Genomic DNA, 19,376 nt, shown 5'->3' with positions numbered 1-19,376 from the left:
AGAGACGTGTATAGGGCCATACACGCATGTTTCATTTCAGGGGTATGTGTGTGTTCTGTGTGTCTGTGTGTTTAAGTGAAAGGCCCGCATAGAATCAGCAGCTCCAACAAAGGTCTGAGAGTGCAGAAAATCTCCCAAAGACAAGAATGGGGAAGGGCCATCTTCACAAGCTAGTGGATATAAGTATAATAAACTAGATGGCCGGGCTGAGGAGTGCTTTGCAAATTGTGAAAGACCATATAGATGAAAAGATATTCGTGTTAATGAAAAGAGCCCTGGTCCTTCACTTAGCTCAGTTTAACCTTTTCTTACTGAAGAAGGATTTCTCAGTGACAAGTCTATGCAGAGATGCAGCATCTCCATTGCCTATCTCTGGGTGAGTGTCACAAACTCCCTGGACCTGTTTCCCCCACGTGGTAAATGAGAGGTGGAACTTCATAGAATATAGTTGATAATTCCCAGTCCAGACACTCAGTGGTCCTGTCAGGCCAATTTAACAGGCTGGTCTTAATTCCTCCTGATACACGAGGGATGACAATGAATTATTTCCTTAAGCTACAGCAGAAGCGTATGGTCATTGGTATTGTTCTCCTTGAATGTCAGCTGAATTCATGTTCAAATGATACCTATCTTATGGTGTCTTTACCTTGCTGAGCTAGTGTTGTGGTCTGTGTCCCTCCCAAATTCCTATGTTAAATCCTAACTGCCTCCCCCCCAACCTTGGTGTGATGGAGTTAAGAGGTGGGACCTTTGGGACCCCCAAAGGGGGGCGGGATTAGGTCATGAGCACAGAGCCTCATGAAGGGAATTAGTGCCCTCATATAAGAGACCCCAGGGAGCTCCTCACCCCTCCCACCACATGAGACATGGAAGGTGATGGGGCCTTGATCTTGGGCTTCCCAGCCTGCAGAACTATGGGAAATAAATTTCTGTTGTTTCTAAGCTATCCAAGTCTATAGTATTGTGTTCTAGTAGCCCAAATGGACTAAGCCTGCCACACCCTGAGACCTCATTTTAAACTCTACAGACTTGCATCTTACACAAGAAGAAACCATGGCTCAGCTAACCCCTCCAGAGTTATGTTCCTGTACCGTTCTGTTGCTACTAAAGAAAGATTTATTAGTGACAAGTCTATGCAAATGTGTAGCAAACACTTTTGCAACCCGTGAACAAAAAGCACATTGCATTATGGAAAAAAAAACTCTTAACAATAGAACAATAGAAACAAACACTAAATGGGTATTTAAAATGTTTCCTTTCTTAGAAAAAAAAATATTTCCTTTCTTCAAAAATAAAATTATTTTTTAGTGTGGGTGGAACTTTTTAAAGTGTGTTAAGTCAGTACAAGCGAGAAAATAAAACTGCATGTGTGTGTGTCTATCTCTTCTAATGAAAGTTTCACTATCTTGCTTCCTTGGAACTCAGCTAAGTGATGCACTCACCTATCTGGGACACAACATAAAAAAGATTTAATCGGTCTCTGTAGGAGGAGAACGTACCTTAGGGGATCTGTGCTCTTAATGCTTCCCTTATGGACTATCTTTTCAGGCCTACTTTTACTTTATATACAATGCTAACTGGTTTAATTATTTCCTTTCTAAGGCCCTGGGAGATACCCACTTAAGACAGTAGAATAGGGATCCCTGGGTGGCGCAGCGGTTTGGCGCCTGCCTTTGGCCCAGGGCGCGATCCTGGAGACCCGGGATCGAATCCCACGTCGGGCTCCCGGTGCATGGAGCCTGCTTCTCCCTCTGCCTGTGTCTCTGCCTCTCTCTCTCTCTCTGTGACTATCATAAATAAATAAAAATTAAAAAAAAAAAAAAAAAAGACAGTAGAATAACTAGGACCACAAGAACAGTCACCAAGGGAGGAATAAAAATCATTCTCTGATTAGCAAACTGGAAAAGCACAACAGTGTGGGTCCAGGAGCCTCCCACACCCCAGACCTAGGAGCATCATCACATTTATGGTATCACCCACATTAATGATGAATTTCCAGGAAAACGTTGAAAATTTTCAGTATTAAATGTTAAAGGAGGCGAGAAAATACACAGTATAATTTCAGAAAGCTTTCTACTATGTTTAGCTTCCTGAGTAGATAGATCCCTGGGCACTGGAAAATATAACTACCCAGAAGGACTAATTTACTTCACTCTGAGGATACAGAGAAGCACTGGGGTGTGTGAAAGAGAACCTGAGATTTAAAAAAATTTTTTAAATCAGGATTTTAAAAATGTCTCCAAACTCTGCTACCGACTTATTTGCTGATACTAGCCTCACTTCTCTTACCAGTAAAACGGTGGTATCTAACCTATGGCTCCTGGGCCCACGTGCAAAGCACTTGTGCAAAGGTACATGACAGATATTAGCACATGCACAGCACAATTTCATATTCACATTTGGGAGTTTTCCCCAAAATATTACTTGCAACATTTTCTATTCAGCTGCAAACTTATTCCAAATGTTCCTCTTGGTTGTCTTGTGACAGATCCTGATTTCCCAGAACAATTTTTCCTGCCACCTCCAGTGTTTATATTTTATTCACTCTTCTTCATAGTTCTAAAAATAAGGCCAACTTTAAGTTTGATAGTTTGTATTAACCAGTAAATTCACAGTGTGTTTCTTAAGCTATACCTACCCCCATATTCTTTTTCTTTAAAAAAAAAAAAAAAAAAGATTTTTTATTTATTTATTCATGAGAGACACAGAGAGAGAGAGAGGCAGAGACACAGGCAGAGGGAGAAGCAGGCTCCATGCAGGGAGCCCGATGTGGGACTCGATCCCGGGTCTCCAGGATCACACCCTAGGCTGAAGGAGGCACTAAACCGCCGAGCCACCCAGGCTGCCCCTGTCCCCATATTCTAATAAACCCCATTGCTACCTCTAAAGAAAGACCCATGTTCATAAATGTGAAAAGTTTGCCTGGATTGGCTAGGCAAGGCTGCCAAGGAAAGCTGGCTTCACACCTCCAAGGTATACTCTAAGATTAAAGTAATTTTAGGTCATGTTCAGTTGAAGTCTTGGCATATATTTATCTTCAGTCATCCAAAAGGGAAAGGAAGAAGTAAAGCTGTCACTATTTGCAAATGACATGAAAACCTTAAAGACTCCAACAAAAACCCGTTACAGCTCGTAAATAGTTTTGGTAAACCTGCAGAATACAAAATCAATGTACAAAAATCAGTTGCACTTTCATATACCAACAATGAAGTATCAGAAAGACAAATCAAGAAAACAGTCCCATTTACAGAAGTCTCAAAAGGATTAAATACTTGGGGCGCTTGGGTGGCTCAGAGGTTGAACATCTGCCTTTGGCTCAGGTCCTGATCCCAGGTCTTGGGATCAAGTCCCACATTGGGCTCCTAATAAGGAGCATCTTCTTCTGCCTGTGTCTCTGCCCCTTTCTCTCTGTGTCTGTCATGGATAAATAAATAATTTTTTTTTTTAAGATTTTATTTATCCATGACAGACACAGAGAGAGGCAGAGACACAGGCAGAGGGAGAAGCAGCCTCTGTGCAGGGAGCTGGACGTGGGACTCGATCCTGGGACTCCAGGATCATACCCTGGGCTGAAGGCGGTGCTAAACCACTGAGCCACCCGGGCTGCCCAAATAAATAAAATCTTTAATAATAATAAATAAATAAATAAATAAATATATATATATATATTTAAGGAATATATATATATATTCCTTAAATACTTAGGAATAGGGATCCCTGGGTGGCGCAGCGGTTTGGCGCCTGCCTTTGGCCCAGGGAGCGATCCTGGAGACCCGGGATCGAGTCCCACATCGGGCTCCCGGTGCATGGAGCCTGTTTTCCCTCTGCCTGTGTCTCTGCGCCTCTCTCTCTCTCTGTGACTATCATAAATAAATAAAAATTTAAAAAAAAATACTTAGGAATATATTTAACAAAAAATGGAAGATCTGTACACTGAAAACCAGAAGATCTTGACTAAAGAAATTAAAGAAGATATAAACAGAACTATTAGAAGAATTAATATTGTTAAAATGTCCAAACTACACAAAGTGATCTACAGATTCAGTGAGATCCCTATCAAAATTTCAATGCAATTTTTCTCAGAAACAGAACAAACAATCCTAAGATTTTTAATAGAGCCACAAAAGACCCCGAATAGGCAAAGCATTCTTTTTTTTTTTTTTTTTTTTTTAAAGATTTTATTTATTTATTCATGATAGTCACAGAGAGAGAGAGAGAGGCAGAGACACAGGCAGAGGGAGAAGCAGGCTCCATGCACCAGGAGCCCGATGTGGGATTGGATCCCGGGTCTCCAGGATCGCGCCCTGGGCCAAAGGCAGGCGCCAAACCGCTGCGCCACCCAGGGATCCCCAGGCAAAGCATTCTTAAGAAAGAACAAAGCAGGGCAGCCCGGGTGGCTCAGCGGTTTAGTGCGTCTGCAGCCCAAGGTGTGATCCTGGAGACCAGGGATCCAGTCCCACATCAGGCTCCCTGCATGGAGCCTGCTTCTCCCTCTGCCTGTGTCTCTGCCTCTTTCTCTCTCTGTGTGTGTCTCTCATGAATAAATAAATAAAATCTTTAAAAAAAAGAAAGAACAAAACAGGAGGTATCACACTTGATAAGTTCAAACTATGCTGTAAAATTATAGTAATCAAACAGCATAGTATTGGCATAAAACAAACACAGAATTGAGAGAGCTCAGAAATAAACTCATACATATATAGCCAATTAATTTACAGCAAAGGAGCTAAGAATATACAATAGGAAAAGGATATCTCTTAATAAATGATGGGGAAAAACTAGACAGCCACATGCAAAAGAGTGAAGTTGGACCCCTATTTACACCAAAACCAAAAATCAACCCAAAATGGATTAAAATCTTGAACCTAAGACCTGAAATTATAAAATTGCCAGGAAAAAAACACAGAGGTTATCTCCTTGACATCAGTTTTGGCACCAAAAGTAAAGGCAACAAAAGCAAAAGTAAACAAGTGGAACTACATCACAATAAAAAAACTTTTGCACAGCAAAGGAAACCATCAACAAAATGAAATTAAATATTTCCTTCTATTGGAGAATAGAAGGAAATATTTGCAAATCACATATCTGATAAGGGGTTAATAACCAAAATACACAAGAAACTTATAAAATTCAATAGCAAAAAATAAATAACCCAATTAAAAATGGGCAAAGGGAGGGATGCCTGGGTGGCTTAGCGGTTGAGCGTCTGCCTTTGGCTCAGGTTGTGATCCTGGGGTCCTGGGATCAAGTCCCACATCAGGCCCCCTGCAGGGAACCTGCTTCTCCCTCTGCCTGTGTGTCTGCCTCTCTCTCTCTCCCTCTCCCTCTGTATGTGTGTGTGTTTCTTGTGAATAAATAAATAAAATCTTAAAAAAAAAAAAAAAAGACAAGGGATAACAAGTGTCCAGGAGGATATGGAGAGAAAGGAACCCTTGTGTACTGCCAGTGAGAATGTAAATTAGAGCTACCACTGTGGAGGCTCCTCAAGAAATGAAAAATAGAACTACCATAGGATCCATAGATCCATTTATGGGTATAGATCCAAAGGAAACAAATCCATTATCTCAAAGAAACATCTGCATCCCATGTTCATTACATCACTCCTAATGGCCAAGTTATAGAAACAACCTAAGTGTCTGCTGATAGAGGAATGGACAAAGAAAATGTGATATATATGGATGTGTGTGTGTATGTGTGTAAACATATACTCATCATACAGACACACATACAAAATGAAATATTATTTAGCCTTTAAAAAAAAGAGGAAAATTCCGTCATTTACAACAAGGATGATCCTGGAAGGCATCATGCTAAATGAAATAAACGAGAGGATAACAAATACTGCATGGTACTTACACGTGAAATCTGTAAATCAATCAATCAATCAATCAACATTGTTTTCTTTTTTTTTTTTTAATTTTTATTTACTTATGATAGTCACACACACAGAGAGAGAGAGAGGCAGAGACACAGGCAGAGGGAGAAGCAGGCTCCATGCACCGGGAGCCCGACGTGGATTCGATCCCGGGTCTCCAGGATCGCGCCCTGGGCCAAAGGCTGCGCCACCCAGGGATCCCTCAACATTGTTTTCAAGTCAAAACAGTAGAAAAGTGGTTGCCAGGTTTAGGGGGAAATAAAGGGCCAGGTTGGTAAAAGGTTACAAATTTCCAAGGGACAAAAAAAAGAAATAGACTGTTTCTATTCTTATAAAGATAATAAAACAGAACTAAAGGGCTTAAGTCAATAAAACCAGGACATATTTATTGAGCTGTTTATTGAAGATTTATTAAACTGTGGAATAAAGCACCTGCACACAGCAGGAAGATTGGCTCCCAAAGACTTTCCTCTACTCTCACAAGTCAGGCCTCTTGAGGTTCGGTCCAGGTATAAATAAATACTAGTGCAAGGTAGGCCCCTACTTTTCACTTCTGTTTCTGTGATTTGTGGGAGCATTGGTAGTGCCATATCTTAACTTCAAAGTTTTTAGCCTTATTTCTGCCATGTTAAGTGGAAAAGGTGCCTAGATTATTTGGAAAAATAAGACAATGCCATTCCCTAGTTACTTTTACTCCCTTCAACGCTAACTGATTAAAAAAAAAAAATGGCTTAAATAAAACCAGAAGAGAAAGTAAACTTTAAAAATCTCCAAGGCTCAAAAGTAATAGAATTACATGAATTTAAAATCAAAGTTGCCATGTGAGGCTGTCCAGGCTGTGCACTGCATAAATCTAGGCATCTCTATTCACAGAGATGACAATAATCACAATGTGATGTGAATGGTACCACCTAGAGCTGTGCAAAATGTTTAGAGCATATCACTTGATTGTGCTGGAATTCATCTGGCCAGCCCATAAGCAAGTCTCCTCAAATGTTTGACCAAACATTCCCTAAATCTGCCCCCCTTCTACCTGATGAGGGAGCAAAAGGCAAGCTGAGAACAAAGCACTAGCAGACACCCGACGAGCTCCCCCGCCTCCTGGGTGGGATTTGTGTGACCTTCCTCCAGGATGGTCCAACTATCTTATTGCTAATGCTTTGCTAGAGGGGAAAAACAACCTTAGTTTGATAATAGCAAGGCCTCCAGTACCCTGAGGGTCCTCTTTAGCATATGAAAGTCCCTTGAGACACCTCCCTTTGTCCTTACCTCCCCCAAGCCCAGAGTATTTAAGTCAGCCATTCTTCTTGACCCGGCGCAGCCCTGCTTTCTCCCCACGGGTCCTGTCTCCCTGCTTCAATAAAATCGCCTTTTTGCACCAAAGATGTCTCAAGGATTCCTTCTTGGCCCTGGGCTCCGGACCTCTCCAGAACTATACATCATGCCTACTCACAATCAGGTTCTCATCATTTCTCACCTGCATTATTACAGGAGATTTCTTGCTTCTCCCTCCCTCCCTTTCTCTCAGCCCATCTTCCATGCCACACCCAGAGTGAGCTTTCAAAAGTGGGATCCCCTACCTTTGTAAGATGCATTTTCCTCCCCTCACTCAACATGTCAGCTATGACAGTTCCAAATCCCCAGCTCCCTAAAGGGTTTGCTTCTCCTGACTCTGAGACTTGGCCAGCTTTGAACCCACACTGGTCCTTTATTTCCCACTTTTCTGCTCAGGGCATTTGTTATGCCTGAAAAATGTTCTTGGCTCAGCCTTGCTGATCCCTCCTTCAATGGGCCCTCTCTCTACCTGTGATGAGGGAACAGAAGGCTAACTGAGGACAAATCACAAGCTGACATCCCCATGAATGACCTCTCCTTCCACAGGTGGCACGCCTGTGACATTCCTCAGGCACTCCTGGCTGCCCTAAAGCTAAGGGAAAGGAAAAACAGTTAATTTATAGAGATTATAGTCCTATAGACCTGAGTCTTCCTCAGTTTACAAAATGTCTTCGTGATTTACAAGATAAAAAGCATTCTTATTAATAACCTAACTTCTGGAAGAAAATTCCCAACTGTCTTAACGATAATGCTTTACTGGAGGGGAAAAACCACCTTCATCTGACAGTGAAAAGGCCTCCAGTATCTTGTAGGTCTTCTTTAGCATACAAAAATCTTTTGAAACTTTCTTTTTTTATTTTTTTATTTATTTATTTTTTTTTTTAATTTATGATAGTCACACAGAGAGAGAGAGAGGGGCAGAGACACAGGCAGAGGGAGAAGCAGGCTCCATGCACCGGGAGCCCGACGTGGGATTCGATTCCGGGTCTCCAGGATCGCGCCCTGGGCCAAAGGCAGGCGCCAAACCGCTGCGCCACCCAGGGATCCCGAAACTTTCTTTTTTTTTAACCTCCCCCAGCTCCTAAGGATATAATCAACCACCTCTCATGAGCCCAGGGCAACAGTTCTTCCTGCCCACAGGTCCTGCCCCCTGTGCTTTATTTTATTTATTTATTTATTTTTTTTAATTTATTTTTTATTGGTGTTCAAGTTACTAACATACAGAATAACCCCCAGTGCCCGTCACCCATTCACTCCCACCCCCCGTCCTCCTCCCCTTCTACCACCCCTACCCCTGTGCTTTAATAAAACCACTTCTTTGCAGCAAAGATGTCTCAAGAATTCTTTCTTGGGGACACCTGGATGGCTCAGTAGTTGAGTATCTGCCTTCGGCCCAGAGTGTGATCCCGGGGTTTCGGGATCCAGTACCATGTTGGGCTCCCTGCAGGGAGCCTTTCTCTATCTCTGCCTAGGTCTCTGCCTCTCTAGGTGTGTGTCTCATGAATAAATAAATAAAATATTTTTTAAAAAGAATTCTTAAAAAAATAAAAAAAGAATTCTTTCTTCGTCATCGGCTCTAGACCTTGCTCCACCAAACCTCATCAACATTACAAAACTGCATCACCCTGGACCCCCTGATTGTCCCATGATCTCTCAGCGCACGGTATTTCTTCCCAGCACTGATGGCAACAGGAATTAACTAGTCTAGAACATGCCGCCTCTGCTGGATTATACCCTCCATGAGGACAGAACCGTGTATCCCCAATTTACTGCTGTAGTGCCAGCACTGAACACAATTCCTTGCACACAGAAAGGTCCACATAAATATTAAATGAATGTGTGATGATTATGGGTTTCCCAGGGTAGCCCAAATAAATGTAGTTCTAAAAGTGATAATAAGAAATGTAAATTTTATAGAAAAATGGTTGGTGGGGGGATCCCTGGGTGGCTCAGCGGTTTAGCACCTGCCTTCAGCCCAGGGCGCGATCCTGGAGTCCCCGGAAGGAGAACCACATCGGGCTCCTTGCATGGAGCCTGCTTCTCCCTCTGCTTCTCTCTCTCTCTCTCCCTGTGTTTCTCGTGAATAAATAAATAAAATCTTAAAGAAAAAAAAAGGCTGGTGGGGGTGGGTGGGGGTGTCAGTGAGGGGTGTAGGGAAGGAGAAAAAATCCTTTTCCTTGAGTCATCTTAAGGTCGTCAAGTTGGGGCCCTGTCAATTAGACTGACAAAAGACAGGAGTACGTGGCTCTTGATCTCGGTGCTGTAAGTTTGAACCCCACATGTAGAGATAGATTACTTAAAAATAAAATCTTTTAAGAGGAGGGGCGCCTGGGTGGCTCAGTGGTTGAGTATCTGCCTTTGGCTCAGGTCATTATCCCTGGGTTCTGGGATCAAGTCCTACATCCGGCTCCCTGCAGGGAGCATCCTTCTCCCTCAGCCTGTGTCTCTGCCTCTCTCGGTCTCTCATGAATAAATAAAATCTTTTTAAAAAAAGAGAGAGAGAGAGACTAACAAAAAAAAAAAAAAAACGAACAAGAAAGACAAATAGAAGTGTATTAACATGTGCATTAACACATGAACACAAGGGAGAACCCAGGGATGAATAATCCAAAGGGGTAGTTGGAATTTGGGCTTCTGTACCATCTTGGGTTAAAAAAGGCAAAAGGTTTTTGGCCTTCTAGTCAGGATAGGCAAGTTTTAGAATGGTGACCTTGAGAAATATGGTAAACAGACTTGTTTAGTAAACTTTGTAATGCAGATTAAATCTAGGTCCTCTCCACCAATAAGAGTCCTTAGATCTTCCGGGTAAGGGGGAGGGAGGTATTTTTACAGTTGGAAACATCCTTTAGAAATGTAAATTACAAAAAAAAAGAAATGTAAATTACCCTTTACAAAAGGAAAACAGTATCTAGTTTGTAGAGTTTTTCCTGTTTAGGGCTGATTCTCCCTGGCCTTGAGTCCAGAATAATTCATACCCCAAAAAGGCATATTTTGGAGTGGTACATTCTGGTACCCTTCACTTAAGCCAAACATTAGAGATTTACAAAACTACAAAATAATGCCATTCTTTCTTTTTATAAGATTTTATTTATTTATTCATGAGAGACAGAGACATAGGCAGAGGGAGAAGCAGTCTCCACGCAGGGAGCCCAATGTAGGACTCGATCCCAGGACCCCGGATCACGACCTCAGTTGCTGGCAGACGCTGAAGCTCTGAGCCACCCAGGTGACCCCACCTTTTTTTTTTTTAAGATTTTATTTATTTATACATGAGAGACACACAGATTGAGAGAGGCAGTGACACAGGCAGAGGGAGAAGCAGGCCCAATGCGGGGAGCCTGATGTGGGACTCGATCCTGGGACCTCAGGATCACACCCTGGGCAGAAGGCAGGTGCTCAACCACTGAGCCACCCAGGCGTCCCTAAATAAATAAAATCTTAAAAAAAAAAACAACAAAAAGTAATCTCCGTGTCTGTGTGGAGTCCCTGTACATATCCAGTACATTTGATTGTCTCCTGTTCACCTATCTCTTGTCAGTTTGCTTTTTTTTTTCCTTAAGATTTTATCTCTTTATTTGAGATAGAGGGAGAGACTGAGAGGGAGTATGAGCAGGAAGGGGGCAGAGGGAGAGGGGAAAGCAGACTCCTCGCTGAGCAGGGAGCCCAGTGTGGGGCTCCATCCCAGGACCCTGAGATCAGGACCTGAGCTGAAGGCAGATGCTTCCCTAAGCCACCCAGGCAACCCCAATTTCTTAGTTTAACTAGAAGGACCCTTGAAGGGGACAGGAGCTCTTGCTCTCTGATTACCCACAAACAAAAGCTCTGTGGAGTTCTCTATAGCTTTTTTTTAAAGACTATTTTTAGAGCAGTTTTAGGTTCACAGCAAAAATGAGCAGAAAGTACAGGGGTTTTCCCATATGCCCTTTGCCTCCCCTACTCCCAGCTCATGGACAGGCTCCCCTGTTATCAAATCCCCACCAGGGTGGTTCATTTATTAAGATGGATGGACCGACACTGACAGTTGGTAATCATTGACAGATGGTTTACCTTAGAGTTCAGTCTTGCTGTTATGCCTTCTATGGTTTCAGACAAATGCATAATGACACATACCCATTATTCCAGTGAAGGAGGTGAGGACAATTCAAAATATGCGGCTGCAGCATACTATTTTGGTCAGAAGGCTCTCGAAAAACAGAAAGCACAGGGAGAGACTTTCTCTGACCTCCTCTTATCTACCTCCTTTCATAGGCAAAAGAAACTCGCTTGTCATAAATCCCCTCCCTAGGAATTTCATCATCCCGGAGGTTTGACCTTTACCTTAGGAGAGGAGACTAGATGTTGACACCACACCCAGACAGACATTGTTACACACTATCCTACCTATCTCCCATTTATTCTTCTTAAGGGCCCATCTTTTTTTTTTTTTTCTTTTTTAAGATTTTATTTATTTTTCGGGATCCCTGGGTGGCGCAGCGGTTTGGCGCCTGCCTTTGGCCCAGGGCGCGATCCTGGAGACCCGGGATCGAATCCCACATCAGGCTCCTGGTGCATGGAGCCTGCTTCTCCCTCTGCCTATGTCTCTGCCTCTCTCTCTCTCTCTCTCTCTGTGACTATCATAAATAAATAAAAATTTAAAAAAAAAAAAGATTTTATTTATTTTTCAAAAAAAATTTTTTTTAATTTATTTTTCATGAGAGACAGAGAGAGAGGCAAAGACACAGGCAGGGAGAGAAGCAGGCTCCCTGTGGGGAGCCCAATGTGGGACTCCATCCCAGGACTCTGGAATCATGACCTGGGCCCAAGGCAAATAGATGCTCAACCACTGAGCCACCCAGGCACCCCAAGAGCCCATCTATCATTTTTAATAAATATTTACTTTCCCCTAAGGGACCTACAGCCCCTGTCTTCTTCCCCAGGAAGATCTTACATAAACTCAAATCTCAATTCGTAAGTTTATATACATTTTCTCCTGTTAATCTACCTGCTGTCAGTTTATCCCATAAACCCAGCTATTACACCAGAGGGAAAGCCTTCCTCCCCTACAATATTATTGTTAAAGAGAAAACCACAGACCCAATATGGCATCACTCGGGCCAAATCACCAACCACGGTTATAACCTAATGTAATTGTAGTTTCAACTTTTTCCAGAATTGCAGTCTTAACTGGTCAGTCAAGAATCTTCTGCTCTGCATCGGTGAGGTGATCTACCACAAGGGCCCTCCCCATTCCTCAGGGGAAGATGAGGTCATGTGCCTGATAAGACACTCCCTCCCAACTTCTCCCCCAGGGGAAAGTGACCTTGCCTGGAACTGTCCCTTTTTTTTCTTGCCCTACCCTCCTTCCTATAAAAACCCTCCAACATCTACAACTCCTGGGAGCTCCCCCCTACCAGATGGGATGCTGCCCGATGCTTAATGAAGCCAATTAGATCTTCAAATATGCTCGGTTGAACTTTGCTTTTTAATAGCATCATACAGAGTATTTTCACTGCCCTAAAAAGCCCGGGTTCTGCCTCTAAAGAGGTCCTGAGTTTTTGTGTTTGTTTGTTTGTTTGTTTTTGTGGATCCACTGCACCATCCTTTCCTCATAGTAATCCCACAATCCCACTTAGGTTTTCTGAATTTCTAGAATTAACGTTGAGACCAATTCTAGACCACCAAGAGCCTCTGACAGCATCCCCTATGCTGTCATTGCCTACCTTCTTCCTTTGTGGCCCATTTTTGCCTCTTTTAAGGGCTCTTTGATTCAATTTTATGCATCACCTGCTGAGACCTGCTTCTTCCAGATCTGGTACTAGTCCCTTGAAACCTAAAGGCACAGGGGATGGAGGAGGAAACATTGGTCTGTCCTCAGGTGGAGCTACCCATAGATAATGGAAACTTTACAAGGACCTGACTCCTTTATCCTAAGCCAGGTATGTGCCCAACTCTGGGAGGCGGAAGCAGGGAGCAAGAAAATGAATCCTACCTCCTGTTCCAACTTGGCAGTGTCTGGATGGGTACCTGCTAGCTCCCCTGACATTGCTTCCAGAAGGGGCTTCCGGCCTTGGTAAGCTCACTGTCCTTAAATCCCAGCTCTAATGGGTGGGGTCTTTCAGGGGTTTTGAAAAAAACTTAAGGAGCACCTGGGCGGCTCGCTCGATTAGATTAAGCTCCCAACTCCTGGTTTTGGCCCAAGTCATGATCTCAGGGTCTTGGAATCAACCTTGGAGTCTGGCTTCACACGCTCATCACACAGTCGGCTTGTGCCTTTCCCTACCCCTCTGATCCTACCCCTGCTCATGCTCAAGTGCTTTCTCTCTCTTTCTCTAAAGCAAATAAATAAAAATTTAAAAGAAAAGAAAAAACTAAGAGAAAGTTAAAAAGATTGCAAGAAGCTATGAAAACATCATGGTGAACATCCTTCCAGACACTGGGATATAAGTGGGCCTCAGTTTGCTTTTCACAACCGACCTGATCATCCTGATGATCATCTTTGTGGTTTGTGACCACTGTGTGATTCAGCAACAAACTGCAGCCTCTGGTCTGGCTGCTTTTCCTTTTCTTGGGATTTTTCACCAGTGTTTAAGAACATTTTGCCAGGTCCACCTCATGCCCGAGGTAAAATGCACACGCCATAGATAAAGGTAAAATCATCAGGCTCCCAAGGAGAATTCACTCACCATACAAACCACTGGACAAACTCTAGGGGCAGAGCAGAAGTCTCTGACCAACTCCTGACTCCCCAGAGGAATTCCTCTGTAGAGCAGGAGAGAAGTCAGGGGCCACAGAGATGAACAGTCTTGTTAGGAAAATCAGAGCCACCTCTAGTGGAGGGATGTTGGTGGGACAGAGAAGGGAGGGAGGAAGTTGGAACTTTAGAGGCATTACTAACAACCCCTGTCTCTCCCCCATCCCTTCCTCGCACCCCACCCTCCCCATGGCAGAGAAAAAGGCGTCCCTGGGGCAGCTTGAAAGGAAGGAGAGATTCCCAAGGGCTCTGGGAAGTGAGGTCACTGTTGGGAAGGCAGGACATTCCCAGTGGAAAGCATTCAGCGCTGCTTTGGGGCTGCAACCCTATAAATACATTCTTGTCTAAGATCTGATACATGGGCTTAGAAGATGGGCCATTAAAAAAATAAACAGTATTAATAATATTAATAATCAAGAGTGTCAGCAGTGTTGAAATTTTTCTGGAACGGTATCCTGAGTTGCCTAATGCCCAGAGAAGGAAAATAATAGTGTTCAGTCATAAATTACAGGATTAGTGCACATAGCTATCAAGATGATGAGCCAGAGCTTGTAAATTGGTTTTGTTTTGGTCTAATAGATGTTTTTCCTCTGTGTGTGTGTGTGTGTGTGTGTGTGTGTGTGTGGTTTCATCACTTTTTTTTTGCCTCTGGCTCTTTCTGATTAAAAAAAAACTTTAAAGAGGTAGGACATGACACATCAGATGGATCTGTGTTTATGTTTATTTTTTTATTTATTTATTTTTTGTGTGTGTTTATGTTTAAAAAAAAAAATACTGGAGCAGCCCAGGTGGCTCAGCGGTTTAGCGCCACCTTCAGCCCAGGGCGTGATCCTAGAGACCCGGGATTGAGTCCCACATCGGGCTCCCTGCATGGAGCCTGCTTCTCCCTCTGCCTGTGTCTCTGCCTCTCTCTCTCTGTGTCTCTCATGAATAAATAAATAAAACCTTAAAAAAAAAAAAAAAACTGGCTCACTACACATGCTGAAGGGGGACGCTATTAAGAGCAGTGTTTTTGCCTTTATTCAAAGATTCATTTATTCAACTGACTTTATAGATTGCCCACTTGGTCCAAGCCAGGAGCTAGGACACCAAGGTGAACACACATTCTCTCCCCTCAAACAGAAAAGTAAACAAATAAAATGTATTGGGAAGAGTTCTGATCAATGAAAATTGTAAATCAAGACTGCCTCATATTCACTGAGACATATGTATGATACTTTTAAAATTATAAACGGTAGTATGGTTGACCCTTGAACAACACAGTTTTGAACTGTGGGGGTCCACTTTTTTTTTTTTAAGATTTTATTTATTTATTCCTGAGAGACACACAAAGAGAGGCAGAGGGAGAAGTAGGCTCCACGCAGGGAGCCTGATGTGGGACTTGATCCCAGGTCTCCAGGATCACGCCCTGGGTTGAAGGTGGCGCTAAACTGCTGAGCCACTCGGGCTGCCCCAGGTGGGTTTTTTACAGCACAATACTGTAAATGTACTTTCATGGATTTTCTCTTCCTAATGATTTTCTTTTTTTTTAATTTTATTTATTTATTTGTGAGAGAAAGAGAAAAAAAAACACAACAGGGAGGAGGAATAGAGAGAAAAGGGAGGCAGACTTCCCCACAGCAGGGAGCTCCATGCAGGGCTTGATCCCAGGACCCTGGGATCATGACCAGAGCAGAAGGCAGATGCTTAACCAACTGAGCCCCGCCCCCTCCCCGCCCCACATACCTACCCCTCCTTATGATTTTCTTACTAGGGACACCTGGGTGGCTCAGTGGTTAAGTATCTGCCTTGGGCTCAGGCCATGATCCTGGGGTCCTGGCACCGAGTCCCATATCGGGCTCTCTACATGGAGCCTGCTTCTCCCTCTGCCTATGTCTCTCTGCCTCTCTCTCTCTCTCTCTCTCTTACTCTCTCTCTGTGTGTCTCTCATGAATAAATAAATAAAATCTTTAAAAAAATTATTTTCTTACTAACATTTTCGTCTATCTCACTTTATTGTACTAATAGAATGTATAACATATGCAACATACAAAATACATGTTAATCCACTGTTTCTGTTACTGGTAAGGCTTCCAGTCAACAGCAGACTATTAGTAGCCAAGTTTGGGGGAATCACTGGTGGTACTCAGATTTTCAACCGCGCAAGGGTTGGCGCCCGCCCATCACCCCTGCATTGTGCAAGGGTCAATGGTACACTGTACAGACTGCTTTGCACCTTTTTTTTTTTAAGATTTTATTTATTTATTTATGAGAGACATAGAGAGGCAGAGGGAGAGCAGGCTCCCTGCGGGGAGCCCGATGCGGGACTCGATCCCAGGACCCAGGATCACAACCTGAGCCTAAGGTGGACGCTCAGGCGCCCCTCGGATTTGTTTTTTTGTTTTGCTTCTTTACTGTACAATATGCCCTGGAGGATAGTCTACCTAGTAGTTGTGCATTTTAAATAGATGCTATGGCCGTAAGCAAGCAGTGGGCAAGAGGATTTGGGCAGCCTGTCCAGGGCTTGGTGCCTGGTTAGGAGTGGGAGGCATCTAGGCCAGTGCTCCATCTACTGGAAATTTCACTCACCCTCTTGCACTTCTCTAGAGTTGCTCTAGCAGAAAAGGGCAAACCTGGAAGCTACTTTATTTATGCTCCATCCCAAGACCCCGGGATCATGACCTGAGCTGAAGGCAGATGCTTAACTGACGGAGCCCCTCCACCCCCTTCCGCGCCGCCTGAGTCTTAAATTTTCTAAGCGCTCCATCACAGAAGTACAAGTGCTTAACATCCCCCTTTGGATTTATACACCTGGATTTGAAACCTTACGATAAATTGCATTCGTCACAATAATGGAAAATCAGTAGTGATTTATCATACACTAGCCCAGCGCTTAGCCCACCAGATCCGAAGCATAAATAAAATAGCTTCCAGGTTTTGCCCTTTTCTGCTAGAGCAACTGTAGACAGCCCAGCAATAGTTGGAGCAATAGAAGTATATTTGTTTGGGATGGTTGTCGGGTTTCGGGTTTGTTTGGTTTTTTTTTTTTTTTTTAATTTTTTAATTATTTATTTATGATAGTCACACACACACACAGAGAGAGAGAGAGAGAGAGAGAGAGAGAGGCAGAGACACAGGCAGAGGGAGAAGCAGGCTCCATGCACCGGGAGCCCGATGTGGGATTCGATCCCGGGTCTCCAGGATCGCGCCCTGGGCCAAAGGCAGGCGCCAAACCGCTGCGCCACCCAGGGATCCCGTTTGTTTGGTTTTTGTTTTATTTTGCTATGATAATTCTCAAATAACTTTTAACTTTTTTTAAAAAAAGGTTTATTCTCTTAGTTGCTCCTTCATAATCCAGAAATCAGTCAAGTGCTGTGCATGAGATGCAGCTTGCACACTGAGGCGAGTCTCCACTTTCCATCCACCTAATCTTGCACGGCCATTAGTAGGATTCTCAATGAGACAGACGTCCGTGTGACATGGACTGGACAGTGGGGTTTCCCATGGGTCAGCACTGATTTCTCCCTCCACAATGACACAAAGGCAAATACCAACAAAACTCTGCCTTCCTCAGTTTCAGGACTCACTTATCGAAAGCCTTCTTTCTTCTGGTGATGACACACAGTAAACATCTGCCCTGCCAACTCCCTCAGAAATTCCACTAGACCTAAGGGCTCAATTAGGTAAACAAAGACAGGGCCATCTCTTCTCTCCGCTGATGGGCAGCTGCCGTGAAGTCACACTTGGCACCATTGTGTTCTAGCATGGCACAGTCACTAGCACTCACACTTAAAGCTGAGAAACAATACCTTCAATAAAGGGTCTAGATGTGGAGAGTATAATGTCCTGGAGGCACCCAGAATAAGAAGTCAGTTCTGACCAACTTGCTTTGAGCACCTATTGTATGCACTGTCACACTCTTCTCATACTCTACAGTCTGGTCGGCAAGAAAGGCAGAAGCATAATGCCTTCGATCCAGAACCCAAAATTGCATTCAAAGAGAGGCTTAATATAACATACCATATCAGTTCAAGGAAATTGGCAATTGTTTTTGATTTAGGGAAAGATTGGAGGAGAAGGCCTTGAAGGATGAACAAACTGTAGCAAGTGGAGAGGAGAGGAGGCACTCCATGCCAAGGAGTCAACTGGAACAAATGGGGCCGTTTCTGATAGGGGAGAGATTTGAACAGAGGTGGGAAGAATGTGAATCCAGATAAAGTAAGCAGTCTGGAATCTGGGGGGGCAATGAATGAGTGAAGAGGGGATGGACAAGGGGCTAGATTTAGGGACCATGAATCTGTAGATAAGGGATTGGAGTATGCTCCTGCTCCTGTATTCTTGCTCCATGCAAGAATTTGGAGGAAGGAAGAGACATGGTTATAAACTATATGGCTGGGATGCCTGGGTGGCTCAGCAGTTGAGCGTCTGCCTTCGACTCGGGGTGTGATCCTGGAATCCTGGGATCGAGTCCCATGTCAGGCTCCCTGAATGGAGCCTGCCTCTCCCTCTGCCTGTGTCTCTGCCTCTCCTCTGTGTCTCTCATGAATAAATACATTTTTAAAAAATTAAAAAAAAACTATATGGCTTTATTAGTCACTGTACTAGAACTGTTACATCAAAAACAGGAAGATGTCATGTCATCTATTAAATTTGGACCTTCTACCATGGTTAGTAAAAAGTTACAGCTAGTTCAGGGAATTTTATTATTCGTGGCAGAGTTTTGCTTATGACCTAATATCTTTATTAAGTCTTTTATGAGACTTTGGCATGCAGAGAAATTACGATGTTATTTCTCAGAATTGATCTATGTAACATTCTATAATTAGCACTTACTAGTTTTTTCTCTTCTTAAAAAATAGTGTTTGTTTTTCTTTTAAACAAGGAGAATTTGGGGGTATGGAAATGATAAGATCAGATCTATGTTTGTTTTCCCCCATCACCTATTTTACCCATCCCCCATCTACCTCCCCTCTGGCAACCACCACTTTCTTCTTTCTTCTCTATAGTTAAGAGTCTGTTTTTTAGTTTGTCTCTTTTTTTCTTTTTTTTTTTTTAATTTTTATTTATTTATGATAGTCACAGAGAGAGAGTGAGAGACAGGCAGAGACAGGCAGAGGGAGAAGCAGGCTCCATGCACCGGGAGCCCGACGTGGGATTAAGAGTCTGTTTTTTAGTTTGTCTCTTTTTTTCTTTGTTAGTTTTTGTTTCTTAAATTCCACATATGGGTGAAATCAATCATATGGTATTTTTTCTGCCTCTGACTTAATCTACTTAGCATTATGGCCTCTAGATGCATCCCTATTTTTTTTTTAAGATTTTATTTATTTATTCATGAGAGAGAGAGAGAGAGAGGGGGGCGGGGGGGGTGGGGGGGCAGAGACACAGGCAGAGGGAAGCAGGCTCCATAAAGGGAGCCCGATGTGGGACTCAATCCCGGGTCTCCAGGATCACGCCCTG

The 19,376-nt window shown here is 43.3% G+C and overlaps 1 long non-coding RNA gene across 2 annotated transcripts in view; it reads right to left on the bottom strand.

The window, feature by feature from the left end:
• The window catches only part of LOC140640096 (uncharacterized), a 43,883-nt gene that overhangs the window by 6,296 nt on the left and 18,211 nt on the right, over positions 1–19,376 (bottom strand). The gene's annotated exons all lie outside the window — the stretch shown is intronic.

The sequence above is a fragment of the Canis lupus genome, chromosome 1 (genome assembly GCF_048164855.1).
Source record: "Canis lupus baileyi chromosome 1, mCanLup2.hap1, whole genome shotgun sequence".
Classification (NCBI taxonomy): Eukaryota; Metazoa; Chordata; class Mammalia; order Carnivora; family Canidae; genus Canis; species Canis lupus.
The sequence above is the reverse complement of the archived record's forward strand: the minus strand, read 5'-3'. Positions and strand labels throughout refer to the sequence as shown.